The sequence below is a fragment of the Apus apus genome, chromosome 3 (genome assembly GCF_020740795.1).
Source record: "Apus apus isolate bApuApu2 chromosome 3, bApuApu2.pri.cur, whole genome shotgun sequence".
Taxonomy (NCBI): Eukaryota; Metazoa; Chordata; class Aves; order Apodiformes; family Apodidae; genus Apus; species Apus apus.
In genome coordinates, this window is record NC_067284.1 from 65,685,267 (window position 1) to 65,712,955 (window position 27,689).

The following is a 27,689-nucleotide window of genomic DNA, read 5'->3' on the forward strand; positions in this document are numbered from 1 at the left end:
ACAGTTTATTTTATATGACTACAATCATCAGGACTGTAATTACAGTATAATTACATGATACTTATTGCATAGTAGGTAACTTAAAGTGTCTTATTTTTCTGGTTTTTCTATTATCACAACCACCTGCGAGGCCTGAGCCAACAAGGGGCCTTATTCTACTCCCATTTACCCTGGACACACACACACACACACACACACACACACACACACACATCTTTATATATGTGCTTTGATTTCCTTCAGAAGAGTTGAACCTGTTTACATAGAGGAGGAACAGACAGTGTGACATGCTAAAGTAGATATGATCTCTTCCACATACCCATTTATCTAGACTTGGGAATATAAACAAAGGGAATCGGATTTTAGCTGTGCTTATATTTAACTATCTATTCCCCCCCCCCCTCTTTTTGGCACTAGAAAAGTTGTGATATTCTTAATCACTTAGATAAACCTCTCAGTTACAGACCTACTCAGTGTGTGGGTGTTTATATTATATCTGTAGATTATTTATCTCTGTACATCCGCATCTGAATACAGATTAGATTAAGTCTCTGTTAATTGTACTTGGACTGTGTGTGCATGCCTGTGTTTATGTATTTCCAGTAGTAACCCTGAAATGTTCTGTCATTTTGGGGTGTAGGCTAACTGAAGATTACCAATTAAGTATGACTTCTTCTAATTTAATGCAATTTACAATGTTAAAGGTTCCAGTTAATTAAGAGCAGTTGTGAAGCTGGCAGAAGTGTTGTTCCTGTTCAAATTAAGAGCTTTTCTTGATAGCAAGTGCCAAAGATGTAATACAAAATATAGCCCATAAGCAGTATGGAGAGACTTCTGCTCCTCACAGCTTTGGTAGGAGCTCTATGTGCAGATTTGGGCAGCGCACCCCAAATACAGCTACAGAAAATTTGAAGTCCAAAGGAAAAGCAATGAGAGTGGTAAGAGAGTGAGGAAATGTGAACTGTCAGGAAATATTGATGGAATTGGGGGTGCTCAGTATGAAAAAGCAGTGTCTGAGGGAGAACATGGTGACAGGGCTGTAAGAATACAAAAGCCTGGTGGCAAAGAAAGTAATCAATTTATTCTCCATGGTGAGAAGTGGGAGGGTTTGGGAAGTAATCTGTTAAATGGAACCAAACAAAATTCAGATTAGGTATTAGGAACAACCTTTTAAGGTGGATAAAACAAAACACCAAGAAAAGGCAGGTAGGGATGTTGTGGCATTTCTTTTGTTGGAGATTTTTCAGAAACAGGCAATAGTCTTGCCTGGAGGACAAAGGGCATCAAGACATCTTAACAACACTCCTAGTTCAATTTCCTTTGGCTTGATGATAATCTGTTTAAGAATCATGGCTGTGAGGAGGTGGTGTGTTCCCAGTTTGCTTACCAGTGGGTCAAAAGAAAAAACAGTTTATTGCTCATCTGAAATAAAAGCTCTGTGTAGTAAAAGGCCTTGAAAAGAATCAGCATCCACCCAGGTTTGGTAGACTTCATTTCTATCAAGATTTGAGAGCAGATGCTACACTGACTGAAGCTGTTGGCAAAACTTACTCTGGCAGTAATGAAACCAACAGTAATTTATACCATAAAATCATTATTTTGAATGAGTGCGTGCACATGCCATGCATAGTTTATACTGTTTAATAATAAATTGTACAGTGAGAATAATTGCATTTCCAAAAGTAGTGACCCTACTGTTAACTTTAACTTTGTAACTACCAGGCAGTTCCTGCATCTAAAGTCTAGTAGCACATGTGAATGCAAATTTTCCATGTTCTAATTTCCTTTTCTCATCCTTTTGACTGAATAAAATGTCAGGTAATATGTCTGCTATCCAATACCTGTTGATTAGGGGAATCCATATTTGATTTTCAGGTGAAATTACTCAGAGGTGTGGTTTTTTTTGTTCCTCTTTCTTGTGTGAAACAACTGTCATTGAGATACCAGTATAACTTGTACAATGCTTCCTATTTTTTTCTAGAAGAAATTTTTAGTTTATTTCTGTATTAGCTGACATTTGTAGTAAAAACTGAGAGGCAATGATCCAGTTGGAGAACATTTTGCTTGATACATCAAAACTTCTTCTGCAGAAGATTATGGTATTGGGGTTTTTTTTGGTAGTTGTGTTTTTTTTTTCTTTTCCTTGGTTTTTGAACATACAACTGGTGAATAACTACTGTGTTTGCAGCTTTCAAACTGTACTACAAGAGGACCATGCTCTTGCACACATGGAAAGTATGTTGCATTAAGTCCTAAATCTGCAGATGCTTTCCCCTTGGGAAATGCTTCAAATTGAGCTTTTTTAAGATTATAATTCCCCTTTAGCTACAGGTGATGCCCTTCTTCCACCTGTCCTATTATAAAGTGTTGTGCTAAATGCCAGACTGATGAGTAACATAGAAGCACTGCACTATCAGGATAGAAAGTTTTAAATCTTAAGAACTAATTTGGTGGTTGTTGGCTCTTTTGCAATTATTTAGCAGGAAACATGAACAGAAAGATGCTGAGGTTGCTGTTTATGGCTGAGACCATGTTCATGTAGTTCACAGAGTGTGTTTACTGTGTTCATTATGCTTCTGTGGGATTTGGTCTCCATTTAAGGGAGAAAGGCATCTGTGGTGTATCTGAGCACAATGAGAGAAGGCCTTTCTATATTTCTTTTTATTCTTCCAGTATTATTAACGCTAAAGATTTTAAGGATGTGTTTTTGTAAAAATTTGTTTCAGTTTAGGAAACATTTTTTTTAGAGAGGCACATGAAAGAGGAGAGGTTAGAATTATTTAAGGGAGGAGAATTAACTGTGTCACTTCTATGGACATTAGGCAAATTGCCTCACTTTGAGTTAAGAGGCAGCATGGGAGTATTTAAGTATAGGGTGACTGCAATGCACTTTATGATGGTTTTAGCTTATGACCTTACATCATTTTACTTCTCTATTATAGCAAGACACTCCACACAGAGACTAGTTTTATGCATGGTGTGGTAGTTAGCACCTCATGTCCTGAAGTCATGGCACACTGCGATAAAGCAGTGACGGAAGTGTAGACTACTTGAGAATTTTGTATGATAAGCCAAGAAATAAAATGTGATATCTGATATGTGGTAGGGTGGAAGATATGTATATAAGATGGAAAAAAGTCTAACTCAGAAGTACGTTTGATGTGTTTTACCCATAAACTAATTTTAAATGCTACAGCAGATGCCACAGTGCAGAGAATAACTTAAGTAATTATGGGGCCCCCAGAAATACTAGACCAAGTTCCTGACTCCAAAGGTAGTTAAAATCTTACAGGTCAGTCCAGTGATTGTGCTTAGTATTTATGCACTAATTTGGCATTTCACAGAGGAGCACTCAGACATTTAGGAACAGACTGTGCTGACTCAGAGCACTCTCTTGACTTGGGGAGAGAGAATACCCTTTCTGAACTTTATTTTACATGAAAGAAGTTCTCACAAGAGGAACAACAAGATGTCTTTGAACACAAGTAGTACTAAGTTGTTTTCTGCATGGGAGCAGAATCTGACCCTGCTGGCGGGTGCTTGTTTAAGCCTGACACCATGGATATTCCTGCTAAGGGACTTAAGTAGAGGTAGTTTATGGCTCCTAGATAGGTTTTGGTGCACATTATATGGTCCAGTCCTTTGAAAAGAGGACTGTGAGTAGAGATGCAACTCTTAAGTTCTGTGGACCTTCGTGTCAGAAATTGAAAAATTAATTGAGTTTAGATATTTTCAGGATTGGGGAGCACCTAGATTGTCAAGATTATTGTTTATAACAGATGAATAAATTCTTCTCCAACTTTAAAGTATATAGATGCGTCCTTTGAGTGTAGCCAAATCCTACAGTTGGTGAGATGTGTATTTCAAGTACCGATGCTTTTGAATGAGAACAAAGCTATCACTGGTATTGTGCTGCAAATCAAACACTGGCCTGTGAATAGACAACTTTGTGGAGCCAACTGTTTTTCATAGTAAAGATGTTGTATGTTCATGAAACACTCAGGCCTTGTGTTGTCTCTACATGGAATAGTACACCAGCACTTTTTCCTCAGTAAGTTCTCCTTCACAAGAATTCAGAGTTTCACTGAAGTGAAGTAACATGAAGTCTAAGACAACAGTTGCAGTTCACTGAGGCTTTGCAGATTTTAGGCTACTTGATGCAGTGAGATTCAGCAGTCTAAGCTGCGTTTTTGCAAAGGTGTAACTGCCCCACTTCATCTGAATGGACATTGACTTGCCTACTCAGTGATAAGCCTTTAATTGTCACACTTGCTGGTAATCTATGTGATCAAAGGTGTGTATTAAAGGAGAGGGAGGAGAGTGAAAAGCTCTTTATGAAAAGCTGCAAAGTCCTATGCAAGCAACAGCCAACTTTTTACAACAGGAAGGAACTGGGTGATGTCTCCATGCACATTCATTAAATAAATCAATAAAAGGCAAAGGCCAAGGAGACTGGCAAAGCCCTGGGCAGTATCAGGAGCATCCAAAGGGAGGGCTAAGCTCCCTTGAGGCCAAAGGCAGGTGACAGTCAGCTCAGCAGAGCCCATGGATATGTGTACCCCTCTAGAGGGTGATTTTAAACCACTTGTGTGTGCTTTTCTGTGAGCAGAGTCTCATGTTTATCTTTGGAGGAAGCTCAAAAGAGAACTGCCAACTTTTTGTGAATTCAGCCCTGAGAGGGATTGTGTTTGAGGTGTTGGTAGGCAAAATGTGGTTTAGCACTAGGAGGCAGTGCCTGGGAAATAGGATTTCTGCATCAAGTGTTTGGCTGCTAATGCATGTAATGAATTACATCATGTAAGTCTGGCATTCTTATTATTTGCTATTGGCTTTGAATTGAGCCTGTGTGACAGTTAGACACTGAGATCCTCTGCTGAGGAAATGCTGTTCCAATCATCTGGACACTCCTCTAGATGAAGCAATGTTACCTACTACTTCTGCATTTAATATTTTCCCTGATGTTAAATAAATAAAAACACCAAAGGATTTCCCAGAAGGATTGGAAAAGCAATTTTAGAAACCTTGTTTCCAACAGAATCATTGGAAAAACAGAGTATTCATTTCTATGGGAATTATGTTTCCATTCCTGGCTTCTTTTTATAAAGCTTATTTTTAAGTAGAAATTCTTGCTGTCTATTCACATTTGATTTTAGGATTTTCTTAACTATCTGGGAGAACATACTTATATTGAGTGTACGTTCATCTCCTCTGCTTCATTTCCCCATCTGTATAGTTCCTGGTGTACAGTGCTCTGAGTTCATTAATAAAATGCTGTTGAAAACCTCGACACTGTAATGTTTACGACCCAGAAGTCTCACACTGAAATGATAGTTGTGGTGAGTTTTGGTTTTGTTTGGGTTTTTTTTGTTATTGTTTGTTTGCTTTTTGGTTGTTTGTTTGTTTCCAGTTAGTTCAGTGGGAATAGTGTAAATTACGTAGTAACTTTAGTTATCATCCCAGGAACTACTTTTAGCCTGTTGACTGAGAAGAGGGTGATACTTTGTTCCCAAAGTCAAATCCTAAAGCATCAGACAAACTTTTGAAATGGCTTCTGCTTCTCTCAGTATGCCAGATATATTCCACCTGCTCTTAGGGCTGCCTTGACGGTAGAGGGGATTTCCAATAGATGGAGTTTCCAGGAGGAGCTTCCCTTTCATAGGACACCTGATGGATGGACAGCTGACGGTGGCAGCAGTTTGGCACAACTGCCAGCCTGACCTCAGTCTTGTCCCTGGAGCTGCACGGATGGCTGTGCAGAGCAGGAGCTGGCAGCACAGGTACATGACCTGTGTCCACTTTGTGGCTGCTAAGTTATCGCACATGTTTTATGGGTGCAAATTGTAGCTGGAAGAAGAACAGAAGGGGTCTTAGCACAGCCTGAAATGTGTGCAAATAAATAGAAAAAAAAGAAAAAAAAAAAAAAGAAAAAAAAAAAGAAAAAAGAAGGAACATGGGTTGGCATAGTTAAATGTGTGATTAAAGATGTGTGCCTTCATTTGTTTTTCTTCATGCAGATGAAGCATAGTAAAAGACATAGACCTGTCAGCACCTGGAATTTCTCCCAGGAAGGCCAGAGTGATGAGTGAGAAAAAAGGTGAACTTTACAACAAAAAGCCAGGAGAGATCTCAACATATGAGATCTTTTTGCAGCATAGAATTCAACGAGCAATAACTTGTTAAATTATCACAGCAGAGGACACCATCTGAACACATACATAGATTTAAAAAGGTTTCATTTTCTTCTTTCCATAGTAGCTGCTGTGTGACTTCTGTTGTTATGACTTTTTACAAGCATTGTTTACACAAAAATCACATTATTCTCCCACTACTGACGTAGTTGATGATGTAAGTATGCCTGCTCAGGGCCTGTTCCTCAGGGAGGCAGAGCACGCATGGTGCTCTGATCTCCTCTGGTCGGTCAGCAGCTCTTCATGCCAGGATTTTGGGACCAGCTGCCTTTGTGTCAAGTTCTCTGAGCTCTGTCACAGGAAACAAGGGTTGGTACTCAAGGAAAAAGGACGTCATTAGAGAACCGCGGTGCAGGGTAAATCTCCCTTTTCCTTTAGCAAAGCATTGCGTGCTGCCTCTTCTGAAAAGAAGTACCCTTCTTTGAGGGATAGTCAGGAGGCTGTCTGGTGCGGTGCAGAATAGAGACACAAATTAACCCTATCTCTGCTTTTAGCAGTGACAGTAATACTTTCCTAGGCAGGGCTTACAATGTATGACTGTTTGTTTTTCTGTCTAAGTGTTGTTAAACTATCTTCAAGGTAGATCTCTTCCAAAATCCATTCTAGACAGAGAAGAGGGATTGTCTGAGAGAAGCCGGCAGTGGCACAACATGCTGAACATGCGCTGCCCGCCAGCAGTGAGTGCTGCTTCGAGTAAGACATCAGGGAAGGACTTTGCACGAGAAAATAATGAAAGCACTGACAGGGTGAGACCACATGCAGAAAAGGGAAAGCTTATTTCCTCAATAGATGCAATCATGCTTTATTAAAGGAGCATCGTGAGGAAACAAATCAGATTATGAAAAATGACTTCTCACAGAAGCAACAGAAAAGGAATTTCTCATAGGAAAGCAACACTAACTGAAGTGTTTTTATGGTATAAAAACATTCCAGGGTTGTGCTTGCAGCCTGTGAGGAAGAGGTGAAGAAAGAAAGTGAAACTAACTGGGAACAGCTCAAACTAGCTTCTGTGTAGACTAAGAGAAATCAGAGATTCAAAAAATAATTCAATTAATTAACAGTGCATTAGACAACTTTCTAAGTGTTTACTTTAACACAGAAAATATTTGTTCTAGTGTCTTTGGATGCAACCTTTGTAATTTTTCTTCAGTTTTAACCTGCCTTACTTATAATGGCAGTAATTTGATTTGTTTTCAGCAGACAGCCCACCAAGACCCCCTGTTTGTTACACATGTAACTGAAGATATTGGCAAATCTACATGTAAGGCCAGCAGAGCAGAATGTATACTGTAGCTCTGCATTTAATTTCTAACAGTTAATTATTTGCTGGTTCTGAGCAGAGGTTCTGTATTCAGTCTTGTGCCAAACATGGTTAGCATTAAACCCATCCCATGTATTAAGCCTCTGGGTTAAGGGATGCAGATTTGCTACTTCAGTGTTTTTTCTTTCTGCCAACTGCTTTGTTCTGACTATCTACTCTGTAGCTGTTGTCCCAGTGATCTGAGTAATCTTCTTCTTTCCAGTGGCTCTTAAGCCTCTGTGTGTTCATCAGGAAATGCGTGGTTTGTTCCATGCCATAGGCAGGTAGTGGTGAAGAGCGTGGGGAGTGGGGTGTGAGCTGGAACAGAATATTGGGGAAGACCCAGTGAGATAAATGGTATAGTACTTATGCAAGAGGGAGACGAAAAATCCTGACCCAGCACTGAGTTCAGCCCACGTGTTGTCTTCGGAGAGATGGTGGGGTGGGAGAGATCAGGCCCAGCAGCACATAGCATGGAGGCACAGTCTCCAGCATGTCTCTGCATGCCAGACCCAGCCGGGGGGAAGCAGACTTGGCTAGCAGCTTCTTGCACCAGTGAGCATCCACTAGTTTGTGACTATCCCAGTTTACCACCATATAGTTTTAGACCAAATGTCCTTGGTTTTCAGTTTGTGTAGTTGTGAATCAGTGGGCTATAGGAGATGTACTTTTGATATAAATGACAGAAGTGGAGGCATACGAGAGCCAACCTATAAAATGGTATACATTGGATCACATTTGGGTCTCTTGTGTTGTCTCAGTGCCCAGGGATGACATAGGCTGTAATACCCATTAGGAACGTGGGAAAATAGGTGTGTAATTCTCACTTTGGAGGAAAATACTTTCCTTAGTGTCCATGTGCCAGCTGCATTGACTCAGAACACTGTAAGGAGCTCCATTAAGTTCTATTGGGTCCATAATCTGCACATTAAGAAAAATTTACATGATAGATGGAGCTGTTAAAGTCTAATTGGGTAATCAAAAATTAGTTAATGTGCCAAAATATGTATTTAGCTGATAAACTCTAATGGTTCCAAAGGGTTCTAGTATTAATAGAAGGCATGCTTGCACATTAAGGAGTTGAGAGTAAAATATTGCACTTCTACAACTTGTTTCAAATAAAGATCTCAAAACACTTGACAGATATTAAATCACATATTGATTTGATTTTTCCAAAATATGTCCATCCAAGGCTCTGGGGGAATATATGTTAACAATGTCCATTTTGCACATAAAGAATAAATTATAATTTTCCCCTGCTTCCCAAGTCTATCATGTGCAATAATCACTCCTGCCCTCAAACCCAGCTAAAATCTCTCTAGGCTGGATCTTCTTTAATTGAACCATATTATGACCCTGGGATACTGTGTCCACTTGAGTGATAAATAAGTTGAACCCCAGTGAAATGAACTGTTTTGAAAAGGGTTAGAGGTGCAGTCAGTGGCAGACTCAGTAAAAGAACATGGTAGTGCTGGTTATTTCTCCTCTACCCTGCAGCATTTGTGTATTCACAGAGCCAGAAGGATGTTTTGGAATTCTGAAAATAGATTCCTTACCTATTTGTTCAAATTTCTTTATTTTTTAAATGGAGAAAATTAATAAGAATGTTAAAATAGCTCTTCTGCTTAATAGTTTCAAAATGTCCTAGTGTATTATTAGTAGCACACCACTCCCATAGCACATGGTTTGGTGTTTGTACATCATCTAGTGTAACGGGGACCTCATCCAAAAGGCTTTTGTAGGCTTTTCTACAGTTCAGATAATGATGGCTTTATTTTGAAGTGGAAAAAAGTTATCCTTGTTTTATGGGAGAAATGGAGGCAGAAAGGTAAAACCTGTGACAGAAGTAGAACTAGACTCCAGACTCAGATGTTGCTTTGCTGCTCTGACTACTGGACCACAGCACAGAGGTATATTTAGATTGAGCCTGTTAAAAACAGTGTATGCTTTGGTCCTGTACAATCTGCCTTTATTTCTTTATGGGATTTATAACAATCCTGAGTGTACTCTAGTGCCAAAGTAATGGCCAAAGTCCCTTCTGTTCAACTAGGCATGACTTTGAGGAGGGAAAGATAATATCTCCCAAGAAAACTCAAACTGAGGGTAGACTAATCCTATCTGCATACTATGTAAATATTTAAAGACAAAATGCAACAGCCACATCGTTGAATATCCTGCTTTGGATGACTGTCACATTTTTAATGACAGTTGAATAGTTTTGTATTTTATTTATGTGGTGTCATTTGTTTGCTGGGGAATAGGAATTGAACCCTTTCCTTGCCTCTGAATTTGAAAATGTATTTTCCCCAATATCATTAGTTGAAGGACGTTAGAGAACTGCATGCTTTCTTTTCCATATAAATAAATAAATAAGCCAAGTGTCGTTATTGTTTGCTGTCTGATATACATAGATCCAAAGGTATACTGAAATGCTGCTTCAAAAAGATGTGACTTTTTCTGACATCTGTCTAGGAAGAGAGCAAAAAACCCAGCCTCATAGAAATGGAAGGAGCAGTAACAGTCACTTGGCTTTTTGGGAAAGCTCTGGCATGAGAAAGGAAGGAAGGGGGAAGAAAAAGAAAAAGAGGTAGGGAATAATGAATTCATCAAGCTGAAAATGCACAGGGCAATGGAGCGCTTAGATTTCAATAGAAGGCAAATGGAAAGAGAACCCCCATTACTGTTGAGATACACCGACATGGCTCCACTAATCGCTTGGTCATGCTTGGTAGACAGTAAGTCATCATGAGCCCTGACATGGTGAGAACAGGTGCAAGGGTTTGTTGTAAGAAGAAATTGTTTATTTAATATCCGTAACCAAGATCAGCCTCTGCCTTTACCTTGCATCCCTGTGCCCAAAGCCGTCCCTTTCCGCAAGGGAAGAGCGCACTGGGCAAGACCGTCTGGCTCCTGCAGTGGAGCAGACCTGGGCAGCTGATAATAATGAGGGCATGTTTTTGGTAGGGTGCAGCTGAGGTGATAACAGACAGAACTGGCATGTAGCGGCAATTAGGCATGTGCTGGCAATGAGAGACAGCACTGCTGTGGTCTCAGTGGAACGAGCTGGTCAGTTCAGGTGTGGTTGTGCACCAGGAGAAGGAGGGTGGGAGAACTGACTAGTTCTAGCACAGGGACCATGAGTGTGAAAATGAGCAGGGTGGTACTTCAAGTAAATTGCTGGATGTTTGTCCTCGTCTACTGCCATTGTTGTAAAATGTATTATGAGCCCTTTCAGCAGAGCTTTCTGTCCTTTCATGACACTGTCCTACCAGATGAGCAGCTGGGTGTATTGTGGAGGCGCTAATAAAAATGGTGTATTTAATATACATCAGGATTTACATTGGACAGGTCTTGAAATACTTGTCGCTGTATGGTGTACAAACGGAGGTATCTAAGAGACTTCCAGGACATTTGGGTCATGAATTCAGTTTTGTAAATAAGGAATTTAACTTGCATTTTAAAAAGATTTTGAACAGTCTGTCTCGCCAAATTTGCCACTCCTTTGAACAAAATTTGTAGTACTTACTAGCTTTGAATTTCATAAAAGTGTTGACATGGCTTTTATGTGGGAAATGCCCCCTCTCTTTAAAAAATAAACCAAAACAAACTAAAATCTTCTAGACTTTCTCTTGGAAAAATGACCATTTCTGTTTGAACAAAAGGAAAGATGCTGAATTGAGTGGTGCTGGGCTGGGAGAATAATGGTCTCTGGGAACTTGCTAATGTAACACTGAGGGAAGTCTCAGAGCCCAGTCCTTCGAGATAGGTAAGTTTTGTTTGATTAATGCAGTGGATGAGAGCTTGGAAGAGCTGGGCTCTATTCTTGGCTCCTGCCACAGACTTCCTATATGCTGATGAACAAGTCTTTAAGACCAACACTTTTTCGTTGTGAGAATTTCCTTGCCTTTTAAATCTGTGGGGAATTAAATGCAGTAGACAAGTAGATTCACTTCCCCACCTCCTTCAGTAATATATTAAGTGGAGAGGATATAGAAACATGTTTAAAAGACCAAATCAATGCACTTATTTTGTAACCAGGAAATAAAGGGAACAAGCTGTTGTTTTTTTAAAAATATACATCTGCTTTTTTCCCTCTTGGCCTCCCTCCGAGATAAATCAAAATCAGTCTTTGAAAGATTAATTGAGGAATCTGTATCTCACAAAAATGTAGCCAGTGACTTAAAAAAAAAAAAAAGAAAGAAAGCATAGTGTTGACTAATAAAACTGTCTAGCTGTACAAACCTTTAAAATCAAGAAATTGGCTGTCCATGTTTTTTCTGTCACATAACTTAATTAGCTTCACAAATAACACTGGCTACTTCCCATCATCAATTAGCCCCATACTACTGTGAAATGATCACTGAGAAAATAGACATTCTTTGTTCCTTGTTTTACAGTACAGGACATTACCTTCATTCTGACCTGAGGAGAAAGGAAGACTCTTTATACTCTTTGTGAGAGCATGGTTATCTTGTAAGGCCCCTGAATTAATTTACAGATTTGCATTATTTCTGTATAAGAAAGAATTTAATGTCCTGAACACACACACACACACATATTCACACAAAATCATTAAATCTAGAAAGCTGAACTGCGATCTGTTCTAAGGTGTTATTCTACAATTAAACTAATACTAGGGAAAGAAAGACACTAGGAGACCAGAATTTAATTAAAACCAAAACAAAACCTTGTGCACTTAAGACAGAAGTAAAGATCTGATATATTTTTGTTTTCTTCCTCTTTCTCTGGTCAAAAAGGTAAATAATAATACAGGAAGAAAAAGTAAATTGAACTCAGCTCACTCTTTAAGAACAAAACCCAAAATTCCTGGAGTTAAAGATTAGTATGGCTCGGTAGCAGGTTCACGTAAAAAATTGCAATTGTTCCTGCAGTCCTTAGTCAGAGGAGATAAGTTTTTTTTTCCTGATGAGGCATGTATGTGAGCCTGTTAACTGAACCCATAATTAACAGACTTCTAACATCTAGAGCCCCTAGTACCTTAACATTGAAATATCTTGAGGGTGCTGACTTGTGAAAGCAGAGGTTTTCTAAGGTCGTACTTGTAAGCTTTCTGAGTGGCCAGAGGGACAGATCTAGTATTTTTCAGTCTAGCCTAGCATCAGAATTTCTGTTATTAGTGGCTTCGGTTTTAATCTTTGCAAACAATCTCCAACTTGTGGAGACTGAGCTGAAACTGTTAGACTTTCCATTGCCTAGGTGTTTTCTACCATCAGAAGGCTGCAGACCACCTTGTTGTGAGAGGCAGTCTGCATTCAGAACAAAGCAGTTTGGAGGGGCTAGAAAAGTAGGGATTTATGGCATGACAGTAAAGTGCAGGTAGGTAACTGCGGCAATACCCGCCCTCCTGGAGATTGTACTCCTGTTTAGTCCTGAGTTTCCACAAGCCTAACTTATTACGGTGTCAGTTATTCAACATCTCTCCAGTGAATAAAAGTTCGGTTTGAGGATCTATCCATTGTTTCTTCTTGATGAGGAGAAAATAATTGAGTTTAGGTCAGGCATAGCTAATTTTTCTGAATATAGACGAAGCCCTGAGTATCCATCTTTAGATCATGTTTCCCTTTGTGGTATCTGAGAGTCTTTAACTATCTATCATGATAACTTTCAGATCCTTACTTAAAAAGGAAAAATTAAAGAATCCAGTATGCCAATTTTATCTGATTTTAAAAAAATAAATAAATATACCCTCTTTCCCTGAAGTTTGTCAAGCTTATGTTATGTATCACCAAAGTTGGGTAAAAAGATAGGTCATTCAAAAAAGTGGTATATTATGAAGGTTGTTCTTTCAGGTACATAAAGTGATCTGATTTCATTTTGAGTTCCCAATTGATGTTTGTTTTTATTTAAAATGTCTGTAAGGGTAACTGCTCAGAATGTACTATCCAAGATAATAGCATTAACTGGCATGGCTGCAAAATCAATAATAGTAACAAAAATATACCTCTACTGATTAAGAGTGACATAAAATAAATTTGTTAACTAAAATGGATATAGTCAACAGTTTAAATGCATCTTAAATACTGTAATGCAGTTCATAGTTCTTATTTTAACTTTCAGATAATTTTTTAAAAACAACCTTTGAAAATGTGTTTTATCTTCTCTCCTTAGAGAAAGGCATGGAAAACCAACCTGGAAAGTATTTTGCTCCCTCAAATAGAGCCCTCACTCACAAAAATAAACTTGATAACAAAACAGTAGTGGACTTCACCTAGAGGAGGTAATTGAAAATGGTAATTCAGAAACCATAGACTAGCTTTGAAGGACAGGTCTTTGTCATCAGTCTTCATGAGAAACAGCAGAGCAGAAATAAAAATAGATCATTGACCAAAAATATCCTTTTCCAGCTGGGTCATTTAAAGAACCGTCTTTTTTTAATCATACATACAGCTGATTCCAAAACTACCCTCAAAAGGGGTCTAACTCCAAGGTCAAATCTTCTGGAGGGTTTTGTTGTTGTTTTCTTGCTTTGGATATTTTTGAGGGCAAGAGTGGTTACAGGGATGAAGAAGAGCCATTTGCAAAAATATAAAGCCTGGAATTGAGTCTTTGAGTCAGATGTGCAAGTGTACATTCACCAAGTTGTGACCAGCACTTGGGCACATGTATCCCAGTCGTGTCACTTCCAAACCAAATGGATTCATGCAGCTTTTTGAGGTCTTCTCTGCACTGACTCATGCGTTGTGGACTTAGCACAGTAATGCAGATGTGTGGGCCACATATGTTGATGGTACCCCATTAGCTGACCAAAGTTGATTATGAATGTCCTTCACATGAGAAACCTAAAGGCTTTTAGGAACTGAATTGGAACACTGAGCACCCAACATAGTATCACCATAAAGACACAGGTCAACAGTATGGCAAGTTAATTTTAACCTCATTTTAATGAAAAAATGAAAAAAGCCATTAATTTAGAGGTCTTCCAGCTGTCTGATGTTTGCTTTTTAGAGATGCTGTATTTGAGGTTAGATTCATATATATCAGGGTTTTTGTGATATATGCAGTTGAAGCAGCCCAGAAAGCCAACTGTATCCTGGGCTGCATCAAAAGAAGTGTGGCCAGCAGGTCAAGGGAGGTGATTCTGCCCCTGTACTCAGGTCTCATGAGACACCACCTGGAGTACTGTGTCCAGCTCTGGAGCCCCCAACATAAGAAGGATACGGAGATCCTGAAGAATGTCCAGAGGAGAGCCATGAAGATGATCCGAGGGCTGGAGCACCTGTCCTATGGAGACAGGCTGAGAGATGGGGCTGTTCAGCCTGTAGAAGAGAAGACTCTAAGGAGACCTAATAGCAGCCTTCCAGTATCTGAAGAGGGCCTACAGGAAAGCTGGGGAGGGGCTTTTTACAAGGGCTTTTAGTGTTAGGACAATGGGTAATGAATTAAAACTGGAAGAGGAGAAATCTAGGTTAGATATTAGGAAGAAATTCTTTAGGGTGAAGGTGGTGAGGCACTGGAAGGTGTTGCCCAGGGAAGTTGTAGAAGTCCCATCCCTGGAAGTGTCTGAGGCCAGATTGGATGGGGCTCTGAGTGAGGGCTGGAACTAGATGATCTTTAAGGTCTCTTCCAACTCAGACCATTGTATGATTCTATGAAATGTTCTGCATCTGTAGATTACGTTTATTTTCTATTTAGCTGTGAGAACAAGACAGTAGAAAAGTACCTCTTCCCCATGTGGCTAGACAGTGCCCTGACAAAGTGATTTTCACTGTGCAAGAGCAGCAAAACAACCAGAGGTTCATAGGGTGTTGTGCGGGTACATGTTGCACAACTTCCTTGTGTCTCGGCATGTAAAAAAAAATATCTGAGGAGCAGAAGGATGAGCAGCATGCTCAATGGCAGACCTGCAACAGGGGTTCACCAGCTCCATGTAAGCAGAGAAACCAAGGGGGCTGTAGGAGAAGCTTCCCCATGGCTGTGCATGCTGATGTGCAGCTCCTAGCAAGGCACCACATGCACTAGCTGCAGCTCTGCAGAGCTTTGCCCCATCCTGTGGAAGCCCAACAAGAGCTCCAGGTCTGAGCTAACTAGTTTAAAGCTATCTGCTGCAGTGTAAGTGCCCTGGCATTTGCAGAAGTCTCACCCATTGTGACAGATCTTCAGCTTCTATAAACAATTTTTGGTCAAGTGGGGGCCACTAGTGCATACCAGCTACTTGTTTTTGCTGCCAGCTAAAATGGAAGTTTGGCAAAGCTCCCCTTCGTACTGTGGCATTTCACAGAAAAGACGCATCTGGGAGACTACTGGAGACACTTCAGACACTGTGTAAATTGTTTATTCATCCTAGCTCTTTCTTTTAACACATAAGCACAGCTTGAAGGAGAGATATAAAATAAAACAATATTGACAAGAGACACAAAAATATGAAGATTCTAGTTCAGGACTATCAGAGATAATGATACCTAAACACCTTAACCTCAAACTCATTAGTCTCACATATCTCAATCAATATGGATTCTCTCAGAAATCAATTTTCAGCAGCAAATATGATTGTTAAATAATTCACAAGTTACAGGCCTTCAGGCAAGAAGAGGTTAGAGAAGCAGAAGGAAAGTGGTGATCTTGACCTGAGATGTGATTTCAATTAAAAGAGGAGAGCATCTGTAAAACATAGTTGTATGGTCAAGGTGTCAAATTGTTTAAAGAAAAGAGGATTATATATGTAAATTGCAGTCTTAAACATCATGTTATTTAAAACACATTCTTATTTTTCTTATATTAGCAGAATGAATCCATTCAATTTATCAGCAAGGAATGTGTAATTTTAAAAATCCCAGCCTGGCATAATGTCTTCTGTTTGTTTATTTTTGGTTTTTTTTTTCCCAGTCTGTATTACATGGCTAATTTATTATGAAGTCTCAGTGAAAGACAGCAGGGCTGCAAAACTTCAGGACATTCTCTCAAACTCTCTGAATATTTCTGACTGAAGGCGTTAGAATTTATCCCTGTTATCAATTTTATTTTCTCATGTCTGCTTTGTTCCATACCTGTGTTTTCATATGTCTTATTAGATGAATGACAGTTCTTGGCAAGAACATTATTTTTGTTACATAAAGGTCAATGTGGGAGAAGCCTTATGAGGTGGGATGGTACTAGCACTCCAGTACTTTTCTCAGGGCCTTATCATGCATACTGCAGCACAGAGAAAGATTTATATTGATCTGCTGAATCTTGGATCTGGCTCTAATTATACTTGTGTAAATTTGGAATTACATCACTGAAGTTAATGGCATAATAACTATATTAGATTAATGCAAATATTCATATTCAGGCCCTGAATTATTTGGATTTTTAGTTTTGTTGCAATGTCCATAGACACAAGTTATAGTTTTAACACAATTTAAAAATCAGAATTTAATTAAAAATATTTACTAACCTAATTATTTCTATACCAGACATCTCTTTGAAGTAATTATAATGGTACATTTTAATCTGATGTTATCTGTATTCTGCCAGGGATTTTTCAATGGGCATAATTTGGATAAATATCAAGCACTCCAAATGCATTTGAATTCAACCCAGGCCAATAATGGTATTACTGTCTGAAGGCCCTCAATAGGTTTAGTCAGATGAGCTGGTGAGCTTATTCCAGTTTTGACAGCACTTAGATGCTCTGATGTCAGATGCCAGTAGCACAACTCAAGCAGATAGAAGAACAGCAGTGAGAAGATACTTTCAGTGAGGCACAACAGAGGCTTTGTATAGAGACCAAACTACATTCCTAATCTTTGAAGTTACCTGAGCGAAGGCTCATTGGTTTGGGATTACCACCTGTGTGGCAAAACTTGAGTCCTACGCATGTTTTTAATTTCTTTCCAAAGCACCCCATCCTTCATGGCTGGCTAGCAGCCTTTCACATGCACAAAGTTTCAGTTACATCAGAGCGAAAAGAAAAGAAAAGAAAAAAAATTCTAAAACCTCTCCCTTCAGAACTTAGAAACACCACCTAAGTTTGCCATCTCTAAGATGATTCAAAACATGCAAACCTGGAAAAAAAACCCTTTCAAACATAGTTCAACAATCTGTGTCCTTTCTGTTAAATGATATAAAACTTGTTATGTTAGGAGATGCAGGAAAGAGTAAAGGACCTCGGGTTTTCTCACCTGTGGATAATGAGTGGATTGTGCTCAGAAGTGAAAGGCAGTGCCTGACTGCTGGTAAGAGGGGGGACAATACCAAGGAAGATCCTGGAGATAGTTTTGTTGTGTAGTGATGGGAGAGAGGACTTGATCCACTTTTCTGTCTCAGCTTGCTGTGAAAACAGAAAATTTGTATCCGAGAATGGGGTCACAGTCTGAGCCCGTGTCCCAAGAAAGTATATGAGTATACGAGGGACAAGGGAGGGTCTTTACTGCTGTGGATTTACAGCCAACCATGTTAAACATTATTTCAGTCAAAAATGGACTAAAATAAGTGTAATAGTATAGCATATGTTTATGTTATTCTTCTTTGCTAAATCTGATTTTGTGTTGTACGAACTTTGTTTTTAAAAATATATTTTGAAATGTGATTAGTGGGGAATGTCATTGAAATTTATTGTACTATTAAAATCCTATTGGGTCTTTGTTTATGAAATATATTTTCCTGTATTTGAGGTTTAGGGAGGCTTGATAATGAGGCTGTGAAGATTCATGGCCCCTTTTCTGCAACTTAATTTAGGCTCTATATCAAATATGTAAAAGAACGTTATATCTTCCTGCAGCCTGTGTGTGTGGTACATTTCCCTGCCAGTGTTATTTCTTTTACAAATGCAGAGCTGGAAAACGGTGACAAACTGACAAGCTTAGCTTCCTGTTATATTTTTGGCTAGAAAGAGTAAATCTGAAAGGTGCTGTGGCCATGAATTTTATTAAGGTGAGACGTGTCCATGGCCACATGTTCACCAAAGATCATATTATTCTTCATTTGAAATAATAATGGACAGCCAACAGTGAAATTTGTGAGGAGATCTGATTCTGCTGCTGACTGAGAACTTCCACCTTCCATTGTAGGACACATGAAGATAAACATTTCCATTTGAAAGTGTTATAGTGACCCCAACCACATGCCAGTAACCTGGCAATGAGCTTTAGCTTTAGAGGTGTAGCTGAGAGATCCTCTTGTCCTTAGCTGTAATGAGCTTTAGAGGATGGTGATTACAGTGGAAAGGTGTTATTTTTATGTTCACAGAGTTGTTACGATTTCCTCCTTGATTCTGCTGGTGATTGGTGCACAGAGATGCACAGATATGGTGGGATTGGTTCACAGATTTATATAAGCTTGACGATACCAAGCTGTGTGGAGTAGCTGACACCCAAGAGGGAAGGGACACCATCCAGAGGGACCTTGGCAGGCTGGAGAGGTGGGCCAATGCCAACCTCTTGAAGTTCAACAAGGCCAAGTGCAAGGTCGAGCACCTGAGTTGGCGCAACCCCAGGCACAAATACAGGCTTGGGGGGAGAATGGCTGGAGAGCAGTCCTGAGGAAAAGGACTTGGGAGTGGTAGTAGATGAGAAGCTCGACTTGAGCCCCCAGTGTGCGCTGGAGCCCAGAGAGCCAACTGCATCCTGGGCTGCATCAAAAGAAGTGTGGCCAGCAGGGCCAGGGAGGTGATGCTGCCCCTCTACTCTGCTCTGGTGACACCCCACCTGGAATACTGTGTACAGTTCTGGCACCCTTAGCACAGGAAAGACAGAGCTCTTGGATATGGTCCAGAGAAGGGCCATGAACATAATCAAAGGGCTGGAACACCTCTACTATGAAGACAGGCTGAGAGAGTTGGGGCTGTTCAGCCTGGAGAAGAGAAGGCTCCAGGAAGACCTTATAGCAGCCTTCCAGTACAAGAAATCTGGGGAGGGGCTTTTCACTAGAGAGAGTAGTGATAGGACAAGGGGTAATGGTTTTAAACTGAAGAGGGTAGATTTAGGTTAGACATCAGGAAGAAATCACCATGAGGGTAGTAAGGCACTGGAATAGGTTGCCCAGGGAGATTGTGGAAGCCCCTTCCCTGGAAGTGTTCAAGGCCAGGTTGGATGAGGCTTTGTGTAGACTGGTCTAGTGCGAGGTGTCCCTGCTCATAGCAGGGGGTTTGGAACCTGATGATCTTTAAGGTCCCTTCCAACCTTAACCATTCTATGATTCTATCATTCTATGATATAAGCCCCGAGTAATGGGAAATGACATATTTAAAACTCTTGCTCCCTCATCAAGCCCCAAAGTGAAATCTTTCATTTACCAACATCTTTTGGATGGGTAGGAGCCTTTAGGGAATGAAACCATCAGTTCCATCTCTAAAATTGTCATGAGCAGTAGGTCCCTGGTTTGAATTTTTTGTTTCAATCCTACCTCTGCTGTGTTTGAGACATTGTTTAGCCAGAAAAAAACAAACCTTTAGGGCCAGGCTTTCCTTTCAGATGTGTCCTGGGACGTCAAGAGATCAAAATTCTGTCAATTGTTCCTCATTCAAGATGCATAGCATGGCATTATAATACTCAAACAATATTCATTAGACAAAACAATTGCAATAATTATCTTATAAAAAGTCAGGCAGGGTAATTTCTTTTAAAATGAGGATAATCTCCAGAGGAAATTCTGCTCCAGATTTTGTCTTGTTTGTTTATTTTTGGCTGGATGGTTTTAAATAGAAATTACTGAGGTGTCAATGACCTCTGGGTTCAATTGAATTAAGACATTTTAATGAAGTTTAAGCAATTTTGGTGTTTGCTGAGAGGTAAAAAAATATTGCAAAAATGCCACCTACATAGATATAATTTTGAAGCCACAGCTAAAAATTAGGTGGCAGAGGGGTTTGAAGCATTTTGGTAAAGCCCTTGAAATGTGGAAAACCAGATCTTATCCTCAGCAGTCCTCAGGATGTTCTGTTTTTTGATGCTTTGAGACATGATTGGGTTTTTTATGTGTCTATGAGAACTCATACACAAAGTGAAAAATAGTAATAGCATTCCTTCTCTTGAATTTTCTTTTGCTTCTCAACTCCTATGTTATTCCCAAGTATTACCAAGACCCTAAACTTGGGTAATATGCATGATTGGCACAGAAGAAGAACATGCCAACAACTAAGTATTTAAAAAATCAAGTAATCATTTTTACTGAACACCATTATAATTAACCATCAAAAATTAGGATTGTTTCTAGCAAGCCAAGATTCTCCTTCTTTGGATTCAGTACTGTAGTTTCAGAAGACACCAAGAGTACTGTAAGATTAATTCAGTACTAGGATGTAGCTGCATTGATCTTTCTGATGTCATTGCCCTAAATTATTATAGGATACATCTGAAAAACAGGCCTAGAATACATATGAGCAAGGACGTGATCCAGGAGTATTTCTTCTCATTCTAATAATGTTAGTAGACCAAATCTTTGCTCTGAGAAACAATTGTTTCTGTTTTCTTAAGACTTTATTTTTTTTTTTTTTTTAAATCCGAAGGGTGGGTTGTAGCAAGAAGATTGATCACTGACAGAGAAGGCTAGAAGCTGATCCTATACTCTCTCATTCAAACTAATGAATACTTTTTACTTGTACCAATTGCCCACTGAAGTCCATAGCATTTTTTTATGTGAGACAGGATCACTCATGCAAATAAAGGTTTACGGGATGAGGATCTAGGTTGTGTTATTACAGGATCATTTCCTGATACAGTCTTGGCTTTTCTACTTCTTACTCACTAATTTTATAGGTTCTATTCTTCTGCCAGAAGAGGTTGTTACATCATTAATAATGGAGCTTATTATTGCTTTTAATATTTGAATTAGATTTGAAAAAGCTTGAAGGTGTATTAATTTCCTTAGGAGCATTAAATTTAGAAGATGCTAAAGTCTTTGAGTTATACTCTGTATAATTTTAAAATAATTTTGGCATTTTTTCCCCTCTGGCAACTGAAGCCTTTAACCTTATGGGACTCTGATTTACAGTGACACCACAGTCTTTTCAAAGGCAACATTATTATGTCACCAATACTGAAATGGTACAGTCAGAAATCAGCAGAAAGAAATTAAGGAACAAAATTGTTACAGTAGAGTAGACTTGACCCAGAGACCAAGGGCCATATCCCACTTGCTTTAATCAAACAAATAGTCCTGTTGCTTCTCATTCAGATGTGTAGTACTAGTGTAAACCCAGAAAAAAGCTCACCACTGTAACTGAGAGTAGAATCTAAGTGAGAATTATGCATGTGTATGTAGAGGGAGGAAGAGATGGTCCAAAATACTCATTTAATTTGAATATGTATAGGAAGGGGATGAAAGTGTTGGGCTAAATCCTGCTCTCATTTACATTAATGCAGCCCCACAAAGTGTGTTGAGGGTAGAACTTGATCTGACATTAGCACAAACTAACTTTTACATTTGCCAGATTCTTATTTGCTCACAGCATGTGGCCAGCCAGAAATATAAATAAATCAAATCTTTTTCTAGGAAGAATCCAGCAATCCTTTGAAACTTTCCTTCTTTGCATTACAAGAAGAGAAGGGATGGAATAAAGGAGAGAGGATGGAGGGTTACATAAATGAGAGCAGGTGCGGTCGTGCAGAAGTAACTATTCAGCATATGTAAGTGCAGTTGGAAAATCATTGTCTTGCAGAGAATACTTGAAATTGGTCCCTAATGGCCATGGGTTTTGTCATATGGTCTTGATTATCAGGCTAAAATTGCATTGCCGATGCCTTTAGTGTGAACGAGATGGATGAATAATTATTACGTGCGCTGAATACCTTTCTGCAAGGAGGAACCAGGACATCCCCTGGTCACCGAAGCTACCATTTCACCTTGCTGTCAAGAGAACTGCAAGTGGCCTATTCATCATTTCCTTATTGTTCTTAAAATATATGTTTATAATTATAAATGTTCATATCTGCTCTAAGAATGGGCAACGCAAAACCCCACTGTTGTGAGGAATACCTGTGAGACCCAGTTATTTCAGGGACTAAGGGGGTGCAAGCCCCAAGAGTCTTATCCTGTTTCCAAAGATCTTGCTTTATCTTTGTATTCAGGCAGATCTCTGTGACTATATTAAGGAGCAAACTGAGTTTCTAGTAAATAAAATAAGCATATACAAGGTATCCCAGATTAGTTTCGGCCTGTGATGCAAAATTAATTACCATCTTCTTCCTTTTTAGCAGTTCAAAAAGGGTTCACACGCTGCTTTACTTCCCTCTGCCTACCATTGTCACCATTACTCTTGCTACTACAATAGCAGAAGTAGCAGTAATGAGGTTAACAAAAATCTTACTGTGAGTACTAAGTGTCTGTGGTATTGACAAGATCATTCCACCCTGTATGGGGCACTCCACAGAAAGCAGAATGTGATGGTAAGTTTCAGAACCACTCATGAGATCCATGAGCAAACTGCTCATTCATCATCTGGATATTTATATGAAATCATGGCTGGGTGGGACTGCTGCTTACCCTCTGTGCAACCCTTGGAAACACTGGCAATTAGTGATGGGATTCACCAGTTCCTCAGTGATGGAGGCTGAGCTTCCTTGTAGCCACAAATAGAGGATAACAGCCTGTGCTTCCTCTTGGCATATGATCAGAAGGATTGTGTGTGTGCAGAGTACGAGTGTTTCAGGATAAGATTTCCAGTGTCTGCAGGTTTTCCTGATTAATTGCTTGATGCCATTAAAACCCTAATGAAGTGCCTAAAAACAGTTTTGATTAAATAATCAGACAATCATCCAACTGTTCAGGTCTCCTGATTATCTCTTACCAGTTGTTTTAGCAGTGACTGCCTATTATGGACCAAAAAATATATTGCGTATGGCTTAAATTTGAAGAAAAAAAAAAGAAAAAGGTAATATTTTTTTAAAAACACACCTAAGAGGATGGGTTTTAACCATGTCTTAGTATTTTCCATCAAATTCTCCAAATACTCTGCTTGCATGAGGAACTTAATCACTGCGAAACATTTCCCTTGAACTTACATATTCTTTTATACCTATTTTACAGATGGCTACACTCAAGCACAGTGTATCCCTACACTCAAAACAAAATGTGTAGCTAAACCAGTTTCAATATGATCCTGTGAACTGGGTGATGACTCATCAAATTGACAACTGATGTTAGACCTGAAGAGAAGCCTGAAATTAAGCTATCCCAGGTTACCTGGCCCAAAGTGAGAAGGCTTTCTGTTACCCAGAGTACCAAAAGTACCTAAGGAAAAGCCAAGTGACCTGGCTAAAGTAAGTGCAAGAACAGGATGTGAGCGTGCAGACTTGATTTCACCCAAGCTCCTATGTAACCCATGAGTGGGCTTGCAGCAAAACTGGGGTAGCAGCCTGACCCTGCTTGTCTTTCTAAACCAAACATGATAGGCATCACCCAAGTGCAACTGAAACACTGACTGATCAAATCACCTTAAAGGAAGATCTGATGGTGAAAACTAGATTTTCTGAATTTACGCTTGGTAGGATTCAGGTGATCAGAAGCTCACACATGGTACCTCATTGGTAAGACTGATTTGCATTGGAGCAGCCTCTGGCTTCTCTGAAGTACCCTTTTAAAAGGATTAATCTGTTCAAATAGTGGGTATCAGTCTTAATCTGAGACTGTGATGGACTTTTATGTGATTGGACATTTTTGGATCTCACAGAGGTCTCAGACACCTTATGTATCATGCAGCATTGCAAAAGGTCATGTATTTTTTACATTTCTCTGCTGCAATCACAGAGCTGCTGCAGGGTGTTGCCAGAGTTCACAGCTGTGAGGGTGCAAAGACTTGCTTCGTATCCATGCATGTTGGTTCCTGATGAATGGTCTTTGGTTAATTCACACTGTGCCTCTCTTGGTAAAAATTAATAGAGTCATCTTGCTATGAATAATATTCTAACCATGGGCATCAGAGATATTATTATGTAAAAGGATGCTGTTGATATTCAGAAAAAAATCAAAACCAAGCAAAAAAACAGAGGCTAAAATTTGATAGTTTATAATGTCCTAGGGTTTTCTGCTAACTTTATTTTCTAATTGAGAAAGAGAAATTGATTGAATCATTTGAGCCCTGATTTAGCTTTTAAAAAAAGAAGCAAAAGCTAAAAATGGCTCAGCGAAGCAACTGAAATGCTATCACAAGCTAGGGAGATCGATAAGCTAGAAAAAAAAAAGGAAGAAAAGTTTTTGAGTGACAGTGAAAAAATAGGAAATTTAAGTACATCTATATTGCTGCATTTTGCTCCATTGTGTATTGCATAAAATACACTTTGGCAGTGTGTTCCCATGCAATCTAGAAGGTGATTTATTAGGAACACTGAATTTGTGTTTATGTTCCAAATTGTAAACTACATTTATAGCAATATTTCTGTATTAAGGTATTAATACTAGAAGTGCTACCTAAGCTTAACTTTACCAATAGAGCTCAAAATGTAGTTTATGGTGCTATAAATAGTAACATTGATATTGACACTTACAGCAGCATCTGACTCGCTGGGAAGCTGTTTCTGTTGCTAAATGAAAATGCAGAGAGCTGACAGTGTATTTATACATACCAGGGAGTACAAATAATACTTCATAGTTCTCATTGTTGAGATTCCTTTGTTCTTAAGAGTTTTTAAATGTTTAGTGGCATTGCCAAATATTTCAGTTTAAAAACCAATGTTTGCGTGTATTATTAGATACATGTAATTATTTATAATAATGCTAACCTCACGCATAAAAATAGTAAACAGCAGGCATAATGCCTGGTACCTGTTGTTGGGACCTGATCATTTGTCATGGTCTTTTTTCCTTGCCTATTTTTTTTTAATTTTCTGGATTTTCACTAGAGGTCTTCTTACATCTCTGAAACATCTGGGAATTGCATCCAGGACTGTTGACTTCCCCAAATGCTCCTTTTATTGATGGGTCTGTGACTAGCAGTCACTTAATGGCATAACCTCTCCTCCTGCAATACATATGGCCAGCTGTCCTCTGTGTAACTTTCTTTACATTGTTTAAAGAAAGGAGGAGTAAGGGGGATCATCAGTTCACCAGAACCTGATTTTGACTATTCTGAAAGTATGAACAAAGCAAATCCATTTTTTTCTGTACTTCTAATTTAGAAGAGCATCTGACATCTTAAATCTCTTAAAAAGTTTGTGATTGACTGTCACCTCATTTTACGTGGTAGCTCAAGGCACTCAGGACATCAGAAACACAAATCCAGTTTGTTTTTCTTTCTCAGGGATCTTGAGCTCCATTCTCAAGAGAAGACCCTATGCACTGTGTGTCTGAAAAGAAACATTTCTGAGGGTTGCGTGTAACAATCTGTCCAACATGTGACTTCTAAAAAATTATCTGCTGAACTGCAAAATGAATTTTTCTCACAGCCTTTCACGCTGACGTTTTCACTTTCAGCTTGTGGCATAAAAGGTTTTATGTAGTTTTTGGCTATATTACACATGCTGAGTATTGCAAGGATGAAGTTTTGCGGGTTTGAGTTACAGGTTTTATTCTCGAGAATCACTGTTCAAGTATAGACAAGTTTATTTCCTTGTTTTCCACATTTCTAAATTAAATATGATTGATTCCTTTAATGATTCCTTACATAACCATTGTATATTTTGGATCAATGTGGGACACAAGAGAGGTGCTCAAAAGTGTAAACTATTTATCTAAGGTATTATATGAATGTGTGCATATGTATACGTTTTGTATTAGAAACTTATATGTATTATAGGTTTATCTAGGTTTATGATGCATAAATGCAATGGTAAAGAAGTACCAAATTAAATGCCCCAATGTGGATAATTACTATCATGCCTTTTTAAAAGGGTATTCTGTCCTCTTTAATTGAAGTTGAAGCTATTAATTTATGTTAGTCCAATTATAACCTCATAGAATATTTAGCATTCATGTCAAAATGACATTATTATTCTCTCAAACAAATTTTTGTCCTTACTGTATTTATCCACTGGAGATGACTTAGAGTTGATGGATTTGAATGTTCCATGTTGACCTGAGAGATTTAAGCCCCTCTGAGATCAAGAAAAGTGAGAGGATCCCCTCTCTGTAGAACTCCTTAAGTACTTGTACTTGACTTTTAAGCTCTTCTGCTCCTCTCAGAGAATGTCTTTAGCTGGGGAACAACAGGGATGATTCAGAGGGGATGCTGGAGGTGAGCAGGACAGTGAAGGTGAACAAAAGCAACACAAAGATCAGGAAATAGGTGTGAAATCAGGAGTAGGAGCACATGTGGGCTTTTTTTCAATGCTGTGGTTGTGCCCAAATCTCAAAAGTCTCAATGAATCCTCAACAGTGCATTACCTCATTCTAATTTCTTTTTGCCAAAATTTTAAAACTTTTTGCCTTTTTTCCCCTTTCTTTTTAAGAAGTTTTAAAGGAGTAGTAAGTAACCATTCAGTCTTATTAAGCATGAGTCCTCACAATACCTCTGTTAGCAGAATGGCAGCTGCCATTGTGAAGAGAGGTTAGAGCAAATGTTGCCTTTCTGCAGTTCAGGTGAAAAATGACAGTGGAAAGGCCAGTTTCATGATTTTTCAGTTTCTAGCTGTCGATATCTGGAATTCTAATTTAGTGCTTTATATTCTGAAATTAACCTCTCACTTTGGTTCACCTGAGCCTGTTTTGGTGTCTCTTGCCTAATGCAAATTGTGTCCTTCTCAAGATTTTCCCCAGATCTATAGATTGATAGATTTTTGTCTATTTTGGGCACCAGTCCATATACTTTATGCTTTGCTACAATAAATAGAAATATAACTTGTAGGTTTGTAGCTCTGTGCCTTTATCTGTCGAGGAAATAACAGATAAGTGTGTTAAAACACGTTCTGAGAATGCACAATGGTTTCAGAGTATTTCACTTCTGCTTTACGTGTCATTTAAAGTACCTTTTAAAACAATTTCATATGGTATTCAGGAAACATTCTGACAAGTACTCTTGCAACAAGACCAGGATTTTTCAGAAAAGTTTATTTATTATTAAAGTGTTTGGTTTTATTTTTGTTTGTTTTTCTTCTTTGTTCTGTATTCCCCAGTTTAATTAGATGCTTCCTCTTTCTTTCCCCTCAGGATCCTTTACTTTCTTTCTGTAGCAATTTGCGATTTACTGCCTAATTTGAGCTCCAGTTTTCTTTACAGTTACAAAAACCCCCATGTATCTTCAGATTTGTGACTGTGTGATTAGTGTATGGGAGAGACAGCAGGAACATAAAACTAAAAAAACAAGAGAAAAAGACTGGTCCCAGTATGTATGG

General features: G+C 38.9%; 1 protein-coding gene across 25 annotated transcripts in view; it reads left to right on the forward strand.

Annotated features, from left to right (window-relative positions):
• ESRRG (estrogen related receptor gamma) overlaps positions 1–27,689 on the forward strand; it is a 406,125-nt gene that overhangs the window by 72,368 nt on the left and 306,068 nt on the right. Inside the window, exon 1 of one of the 25 annotated variants that reach the window (XM_051615740.1) lies at positions 23,668–23,684. The exons of the other annotated variants lie outside the window; for them this stretch is intronic. The gene's annotated coding sequence lies outside the window, so the exon portion shown is untranslated. Of the gene's footprint in view, positions 1–23,667; positions 23,685–27,689 lie in introns of those variants that run through there. 25 annotated transcript variants of the gene reach the window in all.